At 41.4% G+C, this 22449-nt stretch overlaps 1 protein-coding gene across 1 annotated transcript in view; it reads right to left on the bottom strand.

Annotated features, from left to right (window-relative positions):
• Positions 1 to 22449, bottom strand: part of SULF2 (sulfatase 2) — a 248316-nt gene that overhangs the window by 175395 nt on the left and 50472 nt on the right. The window contains exon 2 of the mRNA XM_073309507.2: positions 3572 to 3681. The gene's annotated coding sequence lies outside the window, so the exon portion shown is untranslated. The remainder of the gene's footprint in view (positions 1 to 3571; positions 3682 to 22449) is intronic.

The raw sequence follows: 22449 nt of genomic DNA, 5'->3' as shown, positions 1-22449 counted from the left end.
CTTTTTTTTTTTTTTTTTTTTTGGACATTCCAGTCTTTCCAAAATTCCTAAAAAAACCAACAACATAAAATCATTTTGGAGATCATTTCACATACACATTAAATTAGTGGCTGGAATTTGGTTCAAATTCCCCGTGGCATATTTACAAAGAAGGACTCTGAAAAACATAAAGCACTGTTGTAGGGACCCTGTAAAATAGAAAAAATTCTTATGCAACCCTAAGAATGGTCTCACATCAGCTCCTCTTTCACTAATAAGTCCTTAGTTCAGGTGTCACATTTGTTTGGGAGCTCCAATACTTAAATAGTGCAGGGGAAACAAGATGTATAATACTATCAACTGCTCATGGAAACATGCAACCAACCCTGCAAGGGAGATAAAGTTTCTCAAAACCTTTGATTTAAATTTTATTTATGTGTGCTCCATTCCCAATTTGAGATTATAAACTTAGAAAAGGAAAGATTTTTTAAACCTATCTGCTGTAATGGTGTTTTCTTGTTTTTTACACTGCGCCACAGAATCATAGGAATTAAAGAAAGGAGAAGATCTATTTGGACCCATCCCATCTGTTCTTGGCTACTAACAGGAGCAACCGTAGCTGTCAGAAAACGTTCTCAGTGATGCTATACCAATAGTAATTTCATCATTGTTTGATAGGATTTGTCTTCTATTTCCTCCGGAACAGAACAAGGGTGAATTGGTGGGTGGCAGCAAGTGCTGTCTAATGTACCTTTCTGGCATTTTTCACATCCACTTATCTTTTGTTTTCATACTAGAATACACACTTTTTAGTTCTAATTTCCATTCCACTAGAGCACCTGAGTATCAGGCACTATATATTTGTGCCTCTAACACAATATGTATGATGAACTCACTTTCAAACTCTATTACAATGTTACAAATAAATTAAATTGTGCGTACAAGTGGGAGATAATTTTAAAGAAAACTCTGGTTAAAAGACATCAAATATGCTAAAATATAAAATCCATTACATTTTTCCAAGAACAGATAATTTATTCAATGTGATGTTAAGAGTGTTATCTATATCAGTGTGCTTTTACCATCCAACTCAGGACAACAAACTGTATTTCAAATGCTAGTACAATGGAAACAGATGCCATGAGAAAGCAGCCTAGTGAATATACGAAGATGCTGAAAACTTTAAAATGAATAGTCTTGTTCTGAAGTAAGTGGTTTATTAACCTATTGTACTAAACATTTAGGATGGTTATATATTTGCCCTTTCACTATTAGGCAATGAGGTCTTGATCCTGCAAGGGAATGAGTACTGAATTCAATGAGAATGGAGAGTGCTCAGTTTGCAGGGTCAGTCCCTTAATGACTACTCTTCAGAGGTAGGTTTTGTGGTTTTTCAAGTGTTTGACTACAATGAATTAGGATGTTTGGTAAGTTTGTTCGTAGGTTGCAATAAATATCCTATGAAAAGCCAGTACTGCAAGACTGAGTTCAACAAAGGGTTCAACCACATGAAGTCTATGTATCCACTGTAACAGGTGTGTTTTTCATTTTCATCCAAGTCTGCAACAAAACAAACTCCAGTCAGGACGTTGCATTCACTTTCTGGTTTCACAGCGTGTAACATGCTCTTACTGAAGAGACATATTGTACAGTGCAGCACAGAAATCAGGCTGTTTGAAGAAATGAGAGACCTAGAAATGATCTCTGCTAGATGTAAAGAGCATTTCCAGTCATTCACAAATGAAATAATACAAACAGAAATTAAGCAGTGTCTGATAACCCTAAGTGAAAGCAGAATTTTCAAAGTGATGGTATCGGTGCTGGCAAAAAAAAAAAAAATCTATTGAGTAATCTACTTCTCAAACAATTCTTCCAAAAAAGGGATTTGGTCCAGATAACATTTTGAAGCCAGCACTTGGTAAACAGACATTTTTCTCAGGATGCTCAAAGCATGTTTATATAGGCTATTGTTTAGTTCACTTTCAATACAAGTTACAGCTGAAGCAAATTGGCTGCCCACACCACAGTGATACTACTTCTCTCCCCAGCGAATTATCTAGAATACTGTGGTTCACTCCAGCCTTGGTGTTTTGTTTATTCAGTGCAAGACTCCCACACCAGTATACTCTACAGTAATTGGTTATCCCCTAAGCCACTGCTAGACCAGGAGTGTAGCAAAAATTCTCATCAGCTTCACACATCAGGGCTCTTTTGGAGTGTTAGCATCAGCGTATTTGCAGCTTTTATTTATTTTTTGACAGCTTACTCTAATCCAAAAGCAGAGTTTTCCATGGTTCTCCCTTGCTAATAGATTTATCAATAGCTAGGAGGAATGTTTTATAGACTTTCCATCTTATACAAGTGTAGCAGAGTTTCTAATTCACCTTCTGAAACAAACCTGGAAACCCTTTGCTCCAATTTAACTTCAGCTATGAGAGCAAAGCAGGAGATAAAATTTGCAACAGGCAGGTATGTGCATTTTTATGTTTGGTATTTGTGGCAGGTAGAGTCCTGTTGGCTCTATATCATTGGTATCCACTGAAATCATTAATACCAGTTGGCTAAATTATGAACTCCTTACACATACTGATGAGTAGTTTACTCACATGAGTAATCTCAAATTTCAGCAGGACAATTCATCTGTTCTTTACAAAGTGACTAACTACCTTAGCATGGTAATTAAAAAGGTGATTAAGGCAATCAATGGAGCTGATTAGACTTAGGCCCAGACCATGGCTGGCTCTGTACAAGTGCCCAAAGTGGTGAGAGAGAGGGCACAAGGAACTTTCTGCTTCCTTACAGAGAAGACAGCCTGGCCAGGAATCAGTCATTGCTCTCCTTAAAGCTCCAAGGACCACCTCCTGCTCTGTCTGAAAACACTGACAAAAACCGTGACTGGCTTTAATGGGGTGCAGGATCCATCTCTGACCTATGAAGAGAGGGAATCAAGGAATAGGAATTTTAGGCTGAATATCAGGGCACAATGTGGAAAAGACCCCTCAAATGGAAACCCTATCACCTGAGACATTTGAAACTACTTTACGCTAGACAAAGCACTAGGAAAATTGACTGTAATCAGGGGGTTGATTGGAACCCGAGCAAGGTAATGAATTAGGTGACTTAATTGGTATTTTCAGTCCATAATTTCTATTATATTCTTACCCTTTCCAGATAGCTCCTATAGCCAGGTTCATTCAGACCTTCAGTCCAGCCGTGAAAGGAGGCAAGCAGCCATTTTCAGAAGAAAGATCTGCTACCTCTCAATATATTGGACAATAGAATATGTATATATTGAGTAAGCCCAGTCAGGTAAAAGTGTGAATCAGGAACAGTATGGTAAACTGCCACATTCTAAATCCCAAATTAGATCACGCCTTTACTGAACCTGTTGCTTTTTGCTGTCAATCCCACCACTAATTTACTAATCCCCCCAGCTAACAAAGTAGAAGGATTTTATTCCCACCCCATCCAAAACACTTCCAAGCAACACTGCATGCTGTCATAAGACAAAACAAACATCCTCTAACACAGAAGGTCCCTTTTCTTTTTCATCTGGTACAGGTTTTGTTATCCTTACATACCCTCAACTCACTCAAGAAAGGAGTACCCTGGTGTAGCTTGGCTGGCATGAAGGCAGGAAAAGACAAGGGTCTTAACTTCTGTTTCCAGGTTGAGATAGGAGCTCGAGGTGGAAGGCAGAGCCTGAAAAGGAAACAAACCACAAAGTGTGTGAAACCCAGAATATAAATTTTGATATCCACCACCCCAAACGTGGGAGCACAAGATTTGCAAATTATAGGTCAAGTTCTTATTTCCCCCCACTATCTAAACCGGGAAAGTAAAACTTCAACACAATGGAAAAAATAAGGACATGAGCTGCATTCATTTGTTCTGCAGTCTCAGAGGATGGCCTGTTAAGGATCAACGTTCTTGAAGGCCTTGTTGACCACATCATGGGTTTCTGGTAACTTTCATGAAAGAGGAGATTTGCTCAACCCTCCATTAATTCCAGCAAATTCAAATTCAAGCATATTGCTTAAAGCACGTTTCTGCATTAGCCCACACATTTAACTGGTACTATTTTTTGTGTTAAGTTTTTGTGAGTACACTCAGACATGGAGGTTGAGAAAACATTGTTTTGAATAACATTCTTGATTCTCCTTAGCCTATCACAAAGGTCAAAAGGCATGGCATCAAAAAAGCCTTCTCTTTCAAATATATAATTATCCCTCTCTAGCATCTGATCACTCAAGTGAACCATTAAGCTTATCTTTGAGAGAGTGTTATTTACACCTTAGCCTGGACCTTGATCAGACAGGTTTCCACTGTTAAGTCAGAAACCACCTTGCACTCGTGCATGCTAAAAGGTTGTCATTCGCATTCTGATAGCTTTACTGAGATTTAAAGCTGATGGAATAAATTTTGGAGACACTGATGCAAAAAATAAATAAAAACAAGCATCATTAAAACATCAACCTGGCAGCAGGATGGTCAACCCTTCTGCCTCACAGCCAAGACTTGGTTAATCCTGCTAATCAGAGGAATGCTGAAAGTCCTTGGAGTAAAATACTGGCATTGGTCCATCATCTCTCCATGGCAACCTAGTCTTGCTTAGCATCTGTTTATAAATTTTAAAGCTCTGGGGCTTACAAGGTATCTTGCTTTAATTCATGTCGATCAACTGTCCATCATTCAATACACCTACTGCTATGTGAATGAGCTATGGTATTGAGAAATAAAAAATCTGAATATATGGCTAAGATTTTCAGAAATATGAAAAATTTAGCAGCCAATAATTGAATTACAGTAGTTGATTGCTTTAGGACTGCACAGCACAGTACATTAATCCCATAGATAGATGGTTTGCAATGTGTCGTATGTAATCTATGCAGATAACACCTGTGATGAACAGGGAACACAATGCTAACTTTTCCAGCTTGGATACAACTTGATAAATCTCCCAGCCAGTGGAGTGATAGGTGCAGAACTGGGGAAATAAAACAAACTCTTGATCATGTTTGTATGGCCATGGGTTTTCCAGTGACTAGAAAGTGTCTCATGTACATTGTTAAGAATTTTACTTTAAGATTCCAGCTACCTTTTAAAAGAGGTGTTGTTAGAAAAAGAAATTGCATATTTGAAAAATAAATGCATATTTTCTTCCAAACTTCTGTGATTAGTTCCTGTGGAAGTAAGGCCTGCATATGACAAATGTTTCTGCCACTTATGTGGTCACAAGTGTAAGCCTTTGGGAAATGTGAAGCACAATTCAGAATTATTCCCTGTACATAGTCATCCCAAAAATTAAACCTCAGCAACATTCACCACATTTTCAAGTGTCTTTCCCCAGAATCTCTTCACTGAGTATTTATGTAGACAGAGTAACAAGTTGCAGCAAAATAAATATTTAATATCTTTTTCTTTACAAGCTGCAATACATTGACAGCAACGTGTGGAAAACAGAATTATAAATAATATGTTTAATTACAATTATTGCATTCATTCTCCAATTCTGTAATTTGACATGCGGAAGAATTTATATCATTCAGATACACAAATACTACTACTTCCTACCGCTGCCAAAATGGGTTATCAATTGCCAAATGCTTGCACATATTGTTCTTCACAGTTATAAATGGCTGACTAGGTCTAGATCAGTGGTCACCAACCCATCCATCGTGATCTCTGGCGGCACAGCAAGGCTGCTGCTAAGACAGACTTCCTGCCTGCCCCGTCCCCACACCGCTCCCGGAAGCGGCCAGCACGGCCAGGGTGGGGAGCAGGGGTCTCTCTCCATGCGTTGCTCCTGCCTACAAGCGCCGCCCCCCGCAGCTCCCATTGGCTGGGAATGGGGAGATGTGACCAATGGGAGCTTCAGGGGTGGTGCTTGCAGAGAGAGGGAGCACGAGGAGCCATGTGCAACCCGCCCCTGCCGGGTCACATCGACTTCTTTCAGGAGCAGCAATGGGGCCAGGTTAGGCAGGGAGCCTGCCTTAGCGGCTGTGACGCTTCACCACCGACTGGGAGCCGCCGGAGGCAAGTGCTGCCCAAAGGGAGGCCGAACCCCAACCCCCATCCCTGAGCCCCCTCCCAGAGCCAGCACCCCATAGCTGCTCCTGCACCCCAAGCCCCAGCCCTGACCCACCTCTGAGAGCCAGCACCCGATACCCCCTCCTGCACCCCAAGACCCAGGCCTGACCCCCCTTCTGCACCCAACACTCTGCTCCAGCCCTGAGCCTCCTCCCAGAGCCCACACCCCCTCCTGCACCCCAACACTGCCCCAGCCCGGAGCCCCCTCCTACAGCCAAACTCCCTCCCAGAGCTTAGAGCCCTCACCCCCTCCTGCACCCCAACCCTTTCCCCCAGGCTCAACCCAGAGCCCCCTCCCACACTGCAAACCCCTCGGCTCCAGCACAGAGCCCATACCCCCTCCTGAACCCCTAACCCAGCCCAGTGAAAGTGAGTGAGAGCGAGTGATGGAGAAAGGGGGGGGATAGAGTGAGTGGGGCGGGGTAGATCCTGGGTTGCCCTTAAATTCAAAAAGTAATTTTGGGCGTAAAAAGGTTGGACCATTGTGATTACCAGATGTCAGGCTTAGAATGTCTTATTGATTATTATTCGGCAGATGTTAAAACATCTTGACGTGAAGCCATTTTTTTGTTATGCCAGCTGCTGCAGGAGAACTTCACTAATTCACACTAATAAATGGGAGATTCTTTACAAATTAGCAACTAAATGAGTAAAATGATCAAAAATAATCAAAGATGCCACATTATGAAATGTGCTATATTAATTTATTTTGCAAAAAGTAGTTTGATTTTAATTAGAGCTCAAACTATAGCAGTACAGTACTGGCAAAAGTACAATAGTAGATTTGATAAAGTATTAATGCCATAGAAATAACATCTGTCATCTGCTCTTAAATCTTTCATGAGAATGGGACTACAAAACGGTTTATTTGTGAGTATTATTGGTTTTGCAATTTAGTAAATAGAAAATTAGAGAGGCTCCATTGTAAAACAAAATGGAAAGTGTGTCTTGGGATGGCTTTAAAGAGAATGCAGACTGTTTTTAAAGCTTCCCAGGCTATTTGCATATAATAATTACTTCATGGACATGCATTTGAAATACCAGTAAATATTTTAGTGAGCACATTAAGAGTGCCGTAAATCAGTAATTAACATATTACAGAGCATAAGACATCCTTATGACTGAAAGAGGCTATACAAACTTTCCCTATGCTTTTTGAAAAGTTCATATTTAGGAGCAAGACAAAGAGCAATAAAATGTTATTTAAAACTCCAAATATTCCATATATTTATATTACGCACATAATTTACATTAAACAAACACTATTAAGGCTGCAAAGTCAAGCACTCAAAAGTTAGGAAATATCAGAATTAAGTTTGCCAGTTCCACCTTAATTTGGCCCTCTCATGCACACACATTCTAATGCAGTTTTTAATTACACAATCATATACTATTTTTCCCCCCACAGGACCACTGCCTTATGGAGTGCACAGAATAAATGGTGCTTATTGAATAGCTGCTCATTAAGTATTTTGTTTCTCCGCTCCTCCTCATTCAATGTGTGGCCTCATGCCTTATTTACTGCACAATACTCCAACCCTGCAACAGTATTATTAATTTCCTCATGGCTTTTCTATGCTGCTCATCATCACTATATCAGAATGTTTCACAAATATTCAATTACTTTATATTCACAACATGTAGGTTGAGGAGATGGAGATGGTATTATCCCCATTTTACAAAAGAAAAATGTTGATTAGATTCTCTCTCTGTATTGAGACCTCTAGCAAGGAAACAAAATTGGTGTTTGAGACAGATGTAATATTTTTACATAGAGAATTGATGTTCTCTAGTCAACTGGCATTGGGAAGGGTCCCCCTTGAATGTTGTAAAAGTGTAAATTTTTGTAAGATGGATTTTTTTAATGTATTGGATGTAAAAGGGGGACATAGTGAAGTCAGAGAGAACCCCAAGTTAGACTGTGTGTGTTTAAAAGTATTTACACAAAACTGTTTTTACTTAGTTGTTGTTAAGGCAAAATTCTTATTGAAGTCAATGAGCTTGAATCAAGCAAACATGTACAAGGTACTACAATAATTAATCCCACTGAAGTCCTTCTATTCAGCCTGAACTAAAAATAGACACTTTCCTTGAGACAAGGGAGGGGGGGAATGATGTGGTGGAGGCAGTATACTGTGTTTTTATCCCCGCCACCCAAAGAGGCGGGGGGGATGATAAGGCCAGAGAAGACTTGTGCACTGGTTATTGTGTTCATTCTCTGTGGGCTAGATTGTCACAGGCCACACTTGGCCAAGCAGGGCAGTAGAGCTTCCCGTCTTTGCTCTTCTTGGCTACATTGTGACTCCTGCTGCAGTGAGGGGCATATGGTGCTACTTGCCTAGTGCCCCTTGCTGCGTGCAAGTGAGGAGAAAATGGAACGGGGAGCCCCGGTTCTGCCTGCTTCCCTCCACTGTCACATGAGGGACAGCTAGAACAGCTACAGACAGCACTGTAGATGCAGCAGCTTTGGCTTCAGCAACGCGAGTGTGTCCCCAACAGGCTTATAGAGCCCACACTGAAGCCCATCCTGCCACATCTACGTTGCTATTTTTCACCATGCTAGCATGGGTAAAGCTAGCTCAGGTATGTCTACAGGAGCTGCAGTTGCATCCCGTGAGTGCAGAGTAAATCTATCCTGACATCAGTTCCTTCTCTGCTCTGCTCCTGCTATGCGCTACCTCTTATTCAGGGCACATGGGGAAGTTACAGTCTAGCCCTAGCCACTATCAGTTTTGTTGTTTCATCTAACATTTTTCAATGCTTTGAAGCCAACCAAAGCAATAAATTGGTGAGGTTTTAAAAATAAATTGTTTAGTTCCCTTGTTGGGGCAAGCTCTGTTTTCCTCACTCTCATCAGTCACAATCTGTTGTGGCTCTTCAGACAAAATGTTACACTTTTGAGAAATCCCTTTAGAACTGTAGAGGAATTGTTCTAGTATGTGGATCATTCTGTTTCAGATCCTTCGCTTTATAAATTCTAGTTCAGAGAATTAGATTCCTTTTTGAGATTGAGAAGGTAGAAGACAACTCTAAATGCTCCCCTAGAGACAATTTCTTAACCTTGGAGGAACTGATTAGCAAATCCAGAAATTGTGATTTCCTCCCAGAAGGTTCTGAGTGAAATGGGGAATGATAAAAATTTAAGGGCCACTATCCTAGAATGTGAATCTGATTCTTCTCTGTCTTGTGGTGGTGTAACTATATAGACTTCAGAGGAATTATTCATGATTTCCCTTTCATTGATACAGAGGTAAATTAACTCTAGGGGTTTTTAAAATATATTGTTTTATTTTTCTCAAAGACTAACCTGTATGCCTTCCTCCATTTCATAGCAGGTAGAATAAGAAGGAAGACAGTGGGGTGACTGGAGGCCAGAGGTGGGAAGAAGAGAGATTGTTTGAGATGCTAAGAGTAGATGAACTGGGTCTGGCTGGGTAGGGAGACTATGGACAAGGATACATTTAAAGTAAAATTTAAAACCAATTTTCTGGAATACAAGAAGAGGTCAACAGCCCACTAAACAAAGAACAAAACTAGGAAGTGGTAGGACATTAGAAGGGAAAAATCTTAACATGATAAATCTCACTACAGTATTATTCCAAGACCAGGAAAGCCCTATAATTTAGCATAAAGTCAATATAAAACGATAAGCTCAATGCTTTTCTTATGGTCTACATACACAGCATGGCAATAGGGTTGCTAGGGCTGACCGGGCCGTTAAAAGTCCGGTTGGTGCTGGGAACCTACCTGGCTCCTGGGAAGCATCTGGCATATCCCTCCAGGTCCTAGGAATAGGGATGGCCACAGAGGCTATGCGCGCCGTCCCTGCCGCTCCCATTGCCTGGGAATCACATCCAGAGCCGCCTGGCCACACCTCCACCTAGGAGCCAGAGGGACATGCCAGATGCTTCCCAGGAGCTGTGGGGAGCCAGGTAGGGAGCCCACACCCCAAACCCTCTCCTGTTCTCCAACCCTCTGCCCCAGCCCGGAGCCTGCTCCTGCACCTTGAACCCTCATCCCTGGCCCCACCCCAGGGCCAGCACCCCCAGCCAGAGCCCTCACCTCCTCCCACACCCGAACCCCCTATCCCAGCCCAGAGCTTCCTCCCACACCCCAAACCCCTCATTCTGGCCCCACCCCAGAGCCTGCACCCCCTCCTGCACCTCAACCCCCTGCCTCAGCCTGGTGAAAATTAGCGAGTGAGTGAGGCTGTGGGAGAGCGAGCGACGGAGGGAGGGTGGATGGAGAGCGCAGGGCAGGGCCTTAGAGAAGGGGCAGGGGTGTTTGGTTTTGTACGATTAGAAAGTTGGCAATCCTGTATGGCGATGGGTTTTATGGCATTTCAAAATTTAGCTAAAACAACTGAAAAGAGATATTTGCTCTGTGCACAAGAATTGCTCTAATAAAATAATTGTAGATAAAGACTAAGTGTAACACACACACGTAGCCATTTCTCTGTCATGGTTTGGGCCAGGTGATTCTCCATTACAGTGCACGTCCACAGAATAAAATCCTCCTCTCCTTTTACTTCTTTGAAACCCCCTCTGGGAGCTGTGCATGTAAGGTGAGCAGGACTGGGCCCATAATGTCACTCCCATTTCACTGGAGCAGTGGCTTTTATTATGGTGAATATCTGGAAAAATCACAGACTAGTCACAGCCAATTTTTAAAGAATTCACAAAGGAGTCTTCTCTGTGCTCTGAAGCTTGGCACCTCCAACGACCAGCTAGCATGGTACAGACTATGCCCCAGGCTGGAGACCCACACAGCAATTTGCTCAGGAGAACAGCTAAAGAGAGTTGCCTGGTCACTCTAACTACCATCAAGTTGAACTGTGGCTTTCAAAAAAATACAAGATATGAAGAGTAACACACTTCATATTCTCTCTCTATATATTACAGTTCTAATTTCCCTTCCCTTTCTGATGTGGATTAAGACAGATATGTAGCAGTTTCTAGACTGGTTTGGCTGTAAACTGTTATTTATCTTTCAGTTTATTTTTTTCTTTACTCCAGAGCAGCTCCACCAAAGAGCAACCTATTACAAAAAGACTAGAAAAGACCTCTACTCTAATGGGAACAAAAACAAATGCATGGTTGTTTCAGAAAGCAGCAATCTCCATATAGTAGTTACACTCAAAAGCTTTACTTCAGAGTTTGTTATGCATGGACAAATATAAGAGCTAAAGACAACTTAAAACTCTGCACAGTTAAATTCTACACACACTTGTCCTTGCCTGGCAGGTGACCTTGACTAAGGCTAGTTTGCTTTTGGTCTTTTCCTTAAATATGGACCAGAAAGATCTTTATTTGTTTTGGCTGCTGAGGCCTCTCAGTGAGCTCATAGCAGTCCCTTGCTGATTATTTTATTTTTTATGGAAGTGCCCAACACAAAGTCACAGCATGCTGTATCAAACTATAAACACAACTACCTGAATAAAAATGTTCCTCCCACCCCTGCACAAAACAAGACTACAGTGAAACACTCCTTCTCACAAGGAGAAAGGACAGGCAGTACACCAGGCCTGACAGTCAACCGCTCTAGAGAACTAAGAAGAGCACCTAATTTCATAGCAAAGGGCCCTCTTATTTAGCACCTCAACGAACCAGATGTTCAAATGCAATGACAGCAAACAAAAGGCTCAGCTGATTTCAAATGAAATGGTGGAACACAGGGAAAGAAACTGGTCAGGATAAGCCAAAGCCCAAGTCTTTCAAGGCTTTCTAAATTAATAACAAGGCCCACTGCCAGCCATTGATTTCTGCTGGCCTGAGTGTTTTGGAAATCCCTCGCCCTTTTATATTTGCGTGCAAGTGAGAGAGAGAGACCATTGTATTTTCCCACCTAATTATGTAGGGAGACATGGTGGGTGGGGTTGCCTGAGGGCCACTGCTTTTGTTCTACATTGTATCTGGAAGGATGTTTTGTTCTGTCTTTTCATCAGGTAGTATCTACATGCCTTGTAACAGGCACCTTGTCCTGTATCACGGATGAGATAAGTACAGTAAATAAAACCATTTCTTGCTGGCTGTTACAAAAACATAGTATGTTTTCTAAATGTTCTGGCCCAGGTTGTCAAAGCTTCATTTATGGTCTTCAGCTACATGTGTAGTTACAATGACTAAATGCACAACTGCAACAAATGCATGCAAGCAGTTCAATGTTTAGCTGCCATCTCTGTATGCTTCCATCACATGTTCTCATGCAGTCAGTCACAGTCACTGCACAAGCAAACTATTTTATCTATTTTGATACCGTCCAGCAAAACCTAAAAAGAACTCCTATCCCAGGTCAAACATAATTAAAATACAATTCCAGTTATAACAAAAGACAGCAGTAACAAACCACCAGCCTTTATCTGCGCCAAAAAATCCATTAAAAAATAATAATAAATAATAATAATAAAATCACCGCACTCTTTCCCATGTCAGCTTGCACAAACCCCTCATCTCTTCCCCAATCCAAATCCAACCACCTGAACCACTCTATCCAAAGCTTAATTCTCTCAAACGCCCGACAGAGATGTGCATCGCAACACACTGCCAAGGTCAACAAACAAGGGCTATTGTGTCCCAAAAAGTGGGGTTTTTTTCTGGTGAGGCAGAAGGAGGGATAGGGAAGTGCACATGCATGCACATTTTTGCATGAGTGCAATTTCGAAAGTCTGTGTCTTTATTTTTAAGGTGAATTTAGTAGTGATTAAGAGCACCAGTCTTGGAAGAACAAGGGAGAGCACCCCAGGGGGAAAAGAGTAAGTCAGCTCTTCATAGCCCGTTTGATTCCTGACCTCCATGCCAAGGCTGCCAACAAACATGTAAATCAATAGCAATTCAGATAAGTTGTTTGTGCACCTGTATACTGTAAAAACCTTTTCACTGATGAGTGCCTAACCACTCTACAACCTCATTGAATTCCTATGATTATGCAAATATACTATGATTCTGTGCAGAGTTCAGGAATGAAGCACCATCCAGTTCTTATTCACCCATGAAGGGTTAACATCCAGAGAAGCGTATGATGCTCAAACACCTGATGGTGACTGATGGAGTTTCCTACATGCTCCCTACAGGCAAAAGAAAATAACTCTGAAAGCTTTCAATCACCTTGATGGAAAACAATTGGCTATATTACTACTTATATTAGCATCTTCCTGTTGTAAGCCAAAAAATACCCATTAATAGGAGCCTACAGGACCTTTTTGGTTTTGGAAATCTATTTTGTAAACATACAGTGCACATGCTGAGTAGAACTCTATTACAGAAACAGATTACAGACTGAACAGAAGAAAGGGGAAACCTCTAAAGAGACCAAAAGATGATTTATGGCAGCGACATGATCAGCTGAATATATATTCAAGCATCACACTAAAGAATAAAGGTTTATATAAGACTATGGTATATTAACACCTAGTTGACTGATTTAATTACTGGCTATTTTAAAGAAGGCCTAGAATATAGTTCAAGTTCAGCAACTGTCTTTTTTCTGAGATGTAGAAATACCATATTTTCAGGACCCCATACAGATCACAGACAACACAATGAGCATGAGATAATTTTAAAAACAGGCTCTATATTTTAATAGTCTCAAGTTACTGTACATAAATTATCAGTTCTCATAATTAACCCATGCTAGTAGGTGTTCACATACCATTATAAGCATAGATGGACATTAAGTGACCCAAGTCTCTTAAAAAACCTGAAATTCCTGCTTTTTAAAAGAAATGTGTCAAGCAATTCTGTTTTTATAAAAAAACACTTTTGTACTATAAACAGCATCTGCTAGATCAGGTTTTAGATTTCTACCCATTCTATTCCCCTCAATGCCATTTGTAAATATCAATGGGGAGTTTTTCATGTGCATAAAGTTTGTGCAGTACAAATTCAAAACCAATTTTTGAAACTTTAGATCAATAAGTAAAAAAAAAATCTGGATCTTTTGACATCCAATAAAATAGTGTTTACAATGTATTCAAATAGCTAAAAACTTACCATGTCTTTCCATAACAGGGGAGTAGAGAATTTGATTTCATACTGTGCTTTTTATACCCCACAAATTTCAAAAGAGAAGCCATTTATTTTGAACATTTTGAGATACTTGTATGAAAAGCTCTGTTTGAAAAATTAAATTCTATTACTGATCAAAGCAAAAATCGTAAATAGCAAGTACTGTACAGAATTAAATAGCAATGTTTTAAACAAGCTAACTACAGACATATACCTCATATTATTACAGTGGAAAAATTATTTTAGATTACAAAGTGTACCAAAAACTAACTAGAGTGGTGATGCTTCAGATTTACACTGCTGCAAATGAAAACAGAATTTGACTCACTACTTAAATATAGAATTGTACATCATTATTAAAAGGGATACCTTCAAAAAGTTGCCAACTCCAGTGTGTCAACTTTTTGTGGTTGTTTTTGAACGCATAGATAATCACACCCATTTAATCTTTTAAAAGGTAACACCGAATTAGGTTTAGCAGATTGTCTGATATTGTAGCCAATCTTTTAACCTTCCCCCTCCAGTCGCCAAGATTTAATGCTTCAGAGGAAGGTGAAATCCCTTCCTCTCCCGATATTGCATTCAGCCAATTGTGCAGAAATTTACATGCCAACCCCTTCTGATCTCTGCAGATGATCAACTTCTACCCTGAAGCATGAGATTTCCCTCATATTATCTGCAATGTTGTTAATGGTCATAACCTGATCTCACTTTTTTTTTTAAATTAAAAATCAGCTGCATGATGTGTCTCAGTAATTTCCTGTGACCACGAATTGCTACGGCTGGTGGGTTGACTATGAGGTGTATAAAGTGATGTTTCCCTTTATCATTCTAATTTTACTTCTCTTTCATTTCATCAAGTGTCCTCTTTTACTTAGGCCATGGGGCAGGCTACGAGTCCCATCACTTCTCCTGTTCATCTATGTTCTTAGTTCTGACAACTTCCACTAGTTTCCCCTCTCAGAAGCACAGAGCATGCACACATCTCTGCACACACAATTTCACATGTCTTGCTGAACACAAAAGAAAAACTATTCCAATCTCTGCTGCCTTCTCCTAATGTGTCACATTCACTCTTTCTTCATCTCCCTTCCATCTCTAATCAGGAAATGCCTGGCTGACAACCATCCTTCTTTCTGTATTGCACCTGGGGAGAACCTACATGTCACACTCAAAAAATGAACTAATTCCCTTCTCCCTCTGACTACAAACAACTCCCCTTCTCTTGAGCTGACAGATTGGGATCGTGAGAAAACCTGGATTTGTGCTGGAAATGGCCCACCTGTTGATCACTTTAGATAAGCTATTACCAGCAGGACAGTGGGGTGGGAGGAGGTATTGTTTCATGATTTCTGTGTGTATATAAAGTCTGCTGCAGTTTCCACGGTAAACATCTGATGAAGTGAGCTGTAGCTCACGAAAGCTCATGCTCAAATAAATTGGTTAGTCTCTAAGGTGCCACAAGTACTCCTTTTCTTTTTGCGAATACAGACTAACACGGCTGTTCCTCTGAAACCTTTCTTCATATGGTTAGTCTCTGCAGACCCTTGACAACCCAATGAGAGGCCATCTAAATAAATCATTCAAAAGGAAAGAGATGGCTATGCTGTAAATGACCTGAAACAGCTGGTAAATTTTTAAATGCCCACACCCTGCTCTAGGCAATGAAATATTCTGTATGTGTAAACAGTTGCACTCCAAACCTGCTAGCGTACAAGAGTGCAGGGTTAGGAAGGAAGTATAGGGACTGGGAATCAGCAGGGATAATTAATTTTTCTTGAAGGGTTGCAACACCACCATTAAATTGCCTTGTAGCATACGGAATGTAGGAGCAGCCTCAATTAAAACTGATGTTTAAAAGACAAGCACAGTTGACATTTGATCACATGCTTTGCATATTGATTTTGACATCTATGTACAATTATGGAGTATAATATTGCTTTTGTGAAAACCTTTCACAAATTTGCTTACTTTTCAACATTCTTTTAGCATTATGTAATGGTATCAAAGACATTAGCACATGCATATCTACTTTTACCAAGCAGCTCCTCTGTACAACAGTAATTGTGATTACAACTTAAGAAAATGTTTATATTCTGTGTAGGGCTGTCAATCACAGTTAACTCAAGAGATTAACACAAAACAAATTAACTAGATTAAAAATAGTCACAATTAAACCGTTTTAATTGCACTGTTAATCAATAATAGAATACCAATTTAAATTTATTATAACTTTTTGCATATTTTTCTACATTTTAAAAATATATTGATTTAAATTACAACACAGAATACACTCACTTTGGAGTATTACAAATATTTGCATTGTAAAAAACAAAAGAAATAGTATTTTTCAATTAACCTCATACAAATACTGTAGTGCAATCTATCATGAAAATGCAACTTACAATTTTTTTTAACATATCTGCACTCAAAAACAAAATGTAAAACTTTAGATCCTACTAATCCACTCAGTCCTACTTCTTGTTCAGCCAATCGCTAAGACAAACAATTTACAGAAGATAGTGCTGCCCACTTCTTATTTCCAGTGTCACCTGAAAGTGAGAACAGGTGTTTGCATGGCATTATATGTAACAGTTGTTTCTAGTTATGTAATAAACAGTAAAAAAAAAAAATGGGAGGGGATGCAAATATACACAAGACTGGGAACACAGCAGAGTCAGCGAGAATAAGTCATGGATTACAAAATGTATGCAAGCCATTATAAGAAGTTCTGAAAGTGATTTTTTTTTAAACCAGTTAATCTCACTGAACCTCTTCTCAGTTGATAATCTAGTACAGGAAGAAAGTCGCACCATTTCTCTTCATTCTTTAATTTTTGTCAACCACATTTTCTATAGTAGATATCTATTTTTTGCAGCCAGTGATGAAATACATTCCATGTGTATATTAGCCCAGCGTAAAAAGTTGCTTGGATGAAGAACAGCTGACTCAAACTGAACCAGGAAAAAACTGAAGCAAAGCCAACTGGAAAAAGTAAGCCTTTCTAGGAACTGACACACTACCACCATCACATCCTCAGTTGAAGGCATCTGCCTCACCACAGTCATGAAAGTGCACAGCCTTGGGTTCATGTTAGTTTCATCATCATCCTTGAAACCCAGACATCAAATCACATGAAGTATTTTCTTTTCATCTACCTCAGACAAGATGATTTAATCCACTCCTCTCAGGTGATTCACAACATAGCACCTTCTCTGCACTAGGACAAGCCAACGAATACACATTATTATGGTGTCCCGCAGCCTAAACTGGCTTCAGTTGACTACCAGATCCATTTCCACTTTTTATATTAGCTTAACAAAGCCTGGAATGGGATCAGGCCAAACCATCTCAAAGACCACCTTTCCTTCACGGACCCATCTTGAGACACTAAGAATAATAGAGCACCATGTACACTTCAGGGAGTAGGAAGTGGAGCCTTCTCTACCAGAAGCTCATGAGTCTAGAACAGTTTCTTATATATGTTGCAGAAGAGTTCCACGCTTGCCAGTTTTATAACCTGCTGCGATCTCCTACCTCTCAAAGCATCTCTCAAAAGAACCAAAAAAGCAGCAAGACTGAGAGATGCCTATGTTTAAAAGTAGAGATGGTTGGAGAAAATTGACAGGGCAGTCCTATAATGCTCCAGAAGGGCCTTATCTCTTACAAGGACTGCTTATAGTTTGACCATGAAAGAGGGACCTACCGGAGGGCGAGGTGGGGAGTTGATGAATTATGATGAAAAGCTTTTTAGTCAAAAGGTCATTACATCAATTTATATCAAAGATCCCCAAACTTAAGTCACCCCCGCCCTTGGGAGCGGTGCTCCAGTTGTGGTTGGGAGTGGTGCCGTAGGCTGGGGCTGGGGGCAGCACCGAAGTGGAGCTGGTGGTGCTCCCTTCCTATTCCCCAGGGGGCTGGCACAGGCCACACTGTGCCCCCCTGAATGTCGCCCCTCCCCCCCCAGATTGATAGACTTTTCCCCTATTTACATAGCTATCGGTGGAAAAACATGTCAATGTTAACAGCAGACTACAAAAAGTACTAAGTATTTGTATAACTTTAAGGGAACAGACAAAATCTCATGGTGGGCTCCACACTTCCAACAACTCTGTAGGAACAACTCTGTAGCTCTGTAGGATTCCAGTAGATAATTAACTCTGGTGGGTTTTTTTAAATGTTGAGGCTAGATGCCATGATGTTTTGCATTTTAAGTTTAATCTACAAGTGTATGATATTAAAAATAGTTTGGGGTTGGGGGCAGGGGGGGGGGGGAAGAGAGAGTTACTTTTTCACCAGTTAAAGAACTGCCAGCATGTTTAATCTTGTGGAATGAAAACCACCTACTGTGTTATGTAATGCATAAATCAATATATAAAAGATTTCATACAATACAAAAAATTTCCATCAGTCCCAAGAAATGAACATAAATTAAGGGCTCCCAAAGTATAACAATCAAACAGTCTCATCCTGTTTAGTAGCAATATTGTATTTCCATATGCAGTGGTGAGCTGGAGCCGGTTCGCACAGGTTTGCTTGAACAGGTTGTTAAATTTAGAAGCCCTTTTAGAACCGGTTGTCCCCTGAGGGACAACCGGTTCTAAAAGGGCTTCTAAATTTAACAACCGGCCAAAAGTGGCACCTCAGGCGCCGACTCCGTGGGTGCTCCAGGGCTGGAGCACCCACGTGGAAAATTTGATAGGTGCAGAGCACCCACCGGCAGCTCCCCGCCCTGCCCCAGCTCACCTCCTCCCCTGAGCACGCCGCCCCGCTTTGCTTCTCCACCTCCCCTCCCACCCTGGCTTCCCGCGAATCAGCTGTTCACATGGGAAGCCTGGGAGAGCTGAGAAGCAGGCTGCAGCTTCGTGCTCAGGCCCAGGGAGGCAGAGGTGGAGCAGAGGTGAGCTAGGGCGGGGGGCGCGAGGAGGGCTGCCCGTGCTGCAGCAGGTGACCCGGGAGGGGGGCATGCAAGGGAATGGCTCCCCGCCCCAGCTCACCTCCTCCTCTCTGGGCCTGAGCATGAAGCCGCTGCTTGCTTCTCAGCCCTCCCAGGCTTCCCGCGAGCTGACTCGCGGGAAGCCTGGGGGGGAGGGGAGGAGAGGGGCAGAGAAGCAGAGCGGGGCGGTGCATTCAGGGGAGGAGGCGGAAGCGGAGCGGAGGTGAGCTAGGGCTGGGTGCGGTGCGGAGAGCTGCCAGTGGGAGCTCTGCACCCACCAAATTTTCCCCGTGGGTGCTCCAGCCCCGGAGCACCCATGAAGTCGGCACCTAAGGCACCACTTTTGATGTGATCAGTAGGGGGAGCAGCCGCACCCTCTGCTCCCCCCCCAGCTACGCTCCCTCGCCCCTAGGAGCCAGAGGGACCTGTCGGATGCTTCCTGGGAGCTGCCCCAGGTAAGCACCACCAGGACTCCCCACCTCGCCCTCCGGCAGGTCCCTCTGGCTCTTAGAGGCAGGGTGGGCACCCACTACAGTGGCCCATGAGACCCTCCTGCCCAGTTCTGGGGGCAGTCAGGGGAGGGGGGTGGATAGGGCAGGGGTTCCAGGAGCAGGGGACATGAAGGAACATGGGGGGGTTGGATGGGGCAGGAGTCCCCGGGAGCGGGGGTGGGCCACGACCCCCTCGTGGGGTGAGGAGGGAACTGGTTGTAAAGATTTTGGCAGCTCATCACTGTCCATATGCATAATCATTTCCATGGAAAAATCTATCACCTATTCCACCACTACCCAATGCAGAACTATGCTCCAGGGTTTCATCCAGTTCTGTTAAATATGACCCCATCAGTGGGCTTTTACTACTTCTCTGACAACTCGGCACACACTTTGTTTAGTTTTGTTCCCCTAGCATTAGTAAAAATAGTTGATAATTCCTGATGGAGATTGGGGATATTATGGAGTTTGATGCTATAGAAGACAGATTTTTTTAAAGAATTTTTTTAAATTAAGTAGTTAAGGTGTTTTCCCCCCAAATCTGCTAACCACATTTTATTGCTGTTATAGATCAGATCATCTCAAAGTTTTAGTCCAGTTTTTTTTTTTTTTTATGAAGCCATTGAAAGTTATAGTACACAACCCACCATTCACTGTAGGGGACAGCCAAAACCCAATTTAAGAAAACAAATTTAAAGCTTTGAAACAGACTACTCTCTGACCTCTTTACAATACATTTTTAAGTGCCTTCATTTGGTTATATTTTACTGTATATTGTTCACGTTTTAAAAACACAAACAAAAATGCGTTTAATGCCAATCTCTAATTATTTTCTATTTATCTTTTAATTAAGATATAGAAAATTGCTGCTTTTCTTCTCTGGGGACTAATTTAATTTGCAACCTTAGAAAGTCTTTAAGTCAATTATTTCCAGTTTAGTCTATTCAGTTTTGTCTGTGATTGTTTTAAATATCTGTGTGATATTAAAAAGCCCAGGGGGAACTCTGAAGAGTTATGGTCACCGAGAAAACATTTCCCCTTTTACGTTTCTGTGTGTTTGATTAAATAAATAAGAATTACAGGAAGCAGATCATATGCACATTCATAACCCAGCATGAAAGACACCTGTTGGGTAAGGTTTGGAACAATATGCAAAATTAACATGAAAAATCCGATAGGGGCTCTGGTGCAGACATGTCACGGAAGCTTCTTTTATTATATCGTGTCATCACAAATTTACAGATGGAATTTGCTTCAGGCTTTTACTAAAGGAAGAAGTAAATACCATTCTTCTTAGCTTTTTGTTTGAAACTGGAAACCAATATGTCATTGTTTCCTGTCAGACAATGCTTTATACATTTCAATATCACCATACAGACTGGGCCATGTTCTCATCTCCACTAACACAATGGTTTTCATTCTTTTTTCGTTTTCAGACCCCTACAAAATTTCAAATAGAGGTGTGAACCCCTTTGGAAATCTTAGGCATAGTCTGCGGATCCCCAGGGGTCTGGGGACCATAGGTTGAAAACCACTACACTAACATGAAAAGGAGTACTTGTGGCACCTTTTGGAGAGGAGAAGTCAAAACGGTCACGATGTGCTCTCTGAAGAAACAAATAGGAATAAATCGCTACAAGGTGAAATTGTCACATGATTTCTGCCCTATAGGTGGGTTTTCTTTTTGCAGGGGATAATTGCATCCATGGCTGTTAAACAGGACAAATAACTTTGAGAGTTCACAAATGTGGTAGCTTCACACACAGATGGCAAATTAGATATGCTTCTGTTCTTCTGTATGTGTAATTACCTACTGCATTTAGGTGGGGAGGCAGAGTAACAGCATATGCAAATGTGGCAAACAAAATGGACATACATTTTACATGCAATTTTAGAGTCTGGGTGTTATGGAATATAATTTAGATTATAAAAAGTTATTTTAACCCATTGTTAGGCCTATTATAAATTTATATTAGTAATTTAAGATAGAGCATCACTGTCCAACATGAGCATAACTCTCCATTACCCCTAGGACAATTTAATAAACAAACCCCATTAAAATTGTCCCTTTAAAGGCTACAACAGTATTAAAATTGCAGCTATTCAAATGGGCAACCCATCAGCTATTGGCACTGCACTTGTGACAGAGGCATGCATGCTCATAACAGAGTATACATACCTGTGTTGCACTCTTCTCCTAGCTACTCAAGGCAGAGGAATACAAACCCTCATTTCTTGTGGTATGTCAACTTTTAACTATTGGGTGGGAGTCAGAAGGAATCTTTCCCTGGAGGCAGGTTACTTTATAACTGTCTGTTGCAGGGTTCCTTCTTCTGAAGCAGCTGGTGATAGCTGCTGTTACAGACAGGATACTGAGCCAGATGTTCCCTCTCCACCGTGTCTGAACCAGTATGGCAATTCTTATGTCACAGGCAGGAATCCTGTCTGCAGCACTCCTAGTAGGAATTTGTGTTAAATCTAGCCCCCTGTGGGCTCACCTGAGGGTAACCCACATGGAACGTGAAGGGATGCTGCCATGAAAGAGGACAGGCCTACAATGTCCCTATGCATAAAGAGCTGTGGGTTTCTTGTAGTTGGGCCACCTTACTGAGGATCATTTTCTCAGTGTAAGTCATCTTAAAAGGAAAAACTAAGTCCAGGACACATCTCATATGACTGTAAAGCTATGAGCAGGGCAGGATCCACAGGGTAAAAACCGACCACACCGAACCCCTGGTCCCATTAAAAAAACCTCACCACACTACTCTCAGAGGACTCACTCTGCAAGGTTGCTGAAATACCAGTAAATTCCAGGTCAGGTCTGTGGTCAGAGTGACAATCAGTATGTTCACATTCTCATCTAACCTCCTGCAGCCCTCCCCTCAGCAAATTACCGTACTCCTACTGGCAGTATTCTACAATGGAGCTGCACATGGGACCAAGGTCATTC

The sequence above is a fragment of the Lepidochelys kempii genome, chromosome 13 (assembly GCF_965140285.1).
Source record: "Lepidochelys kempii isolate rLepKem1 chromosome 13, rLepKem1.hap1, whole genome shotgun sequence".
Taxonomy (NCBI): Eukaryota; Metazoa; Chordata; order Testudines; family Cheloniidae; genus Lepidochelys; species Lepidochelys kempii.
This window is presented reverse-complemented; position numbering and strand designations above follow the sequence as displayed.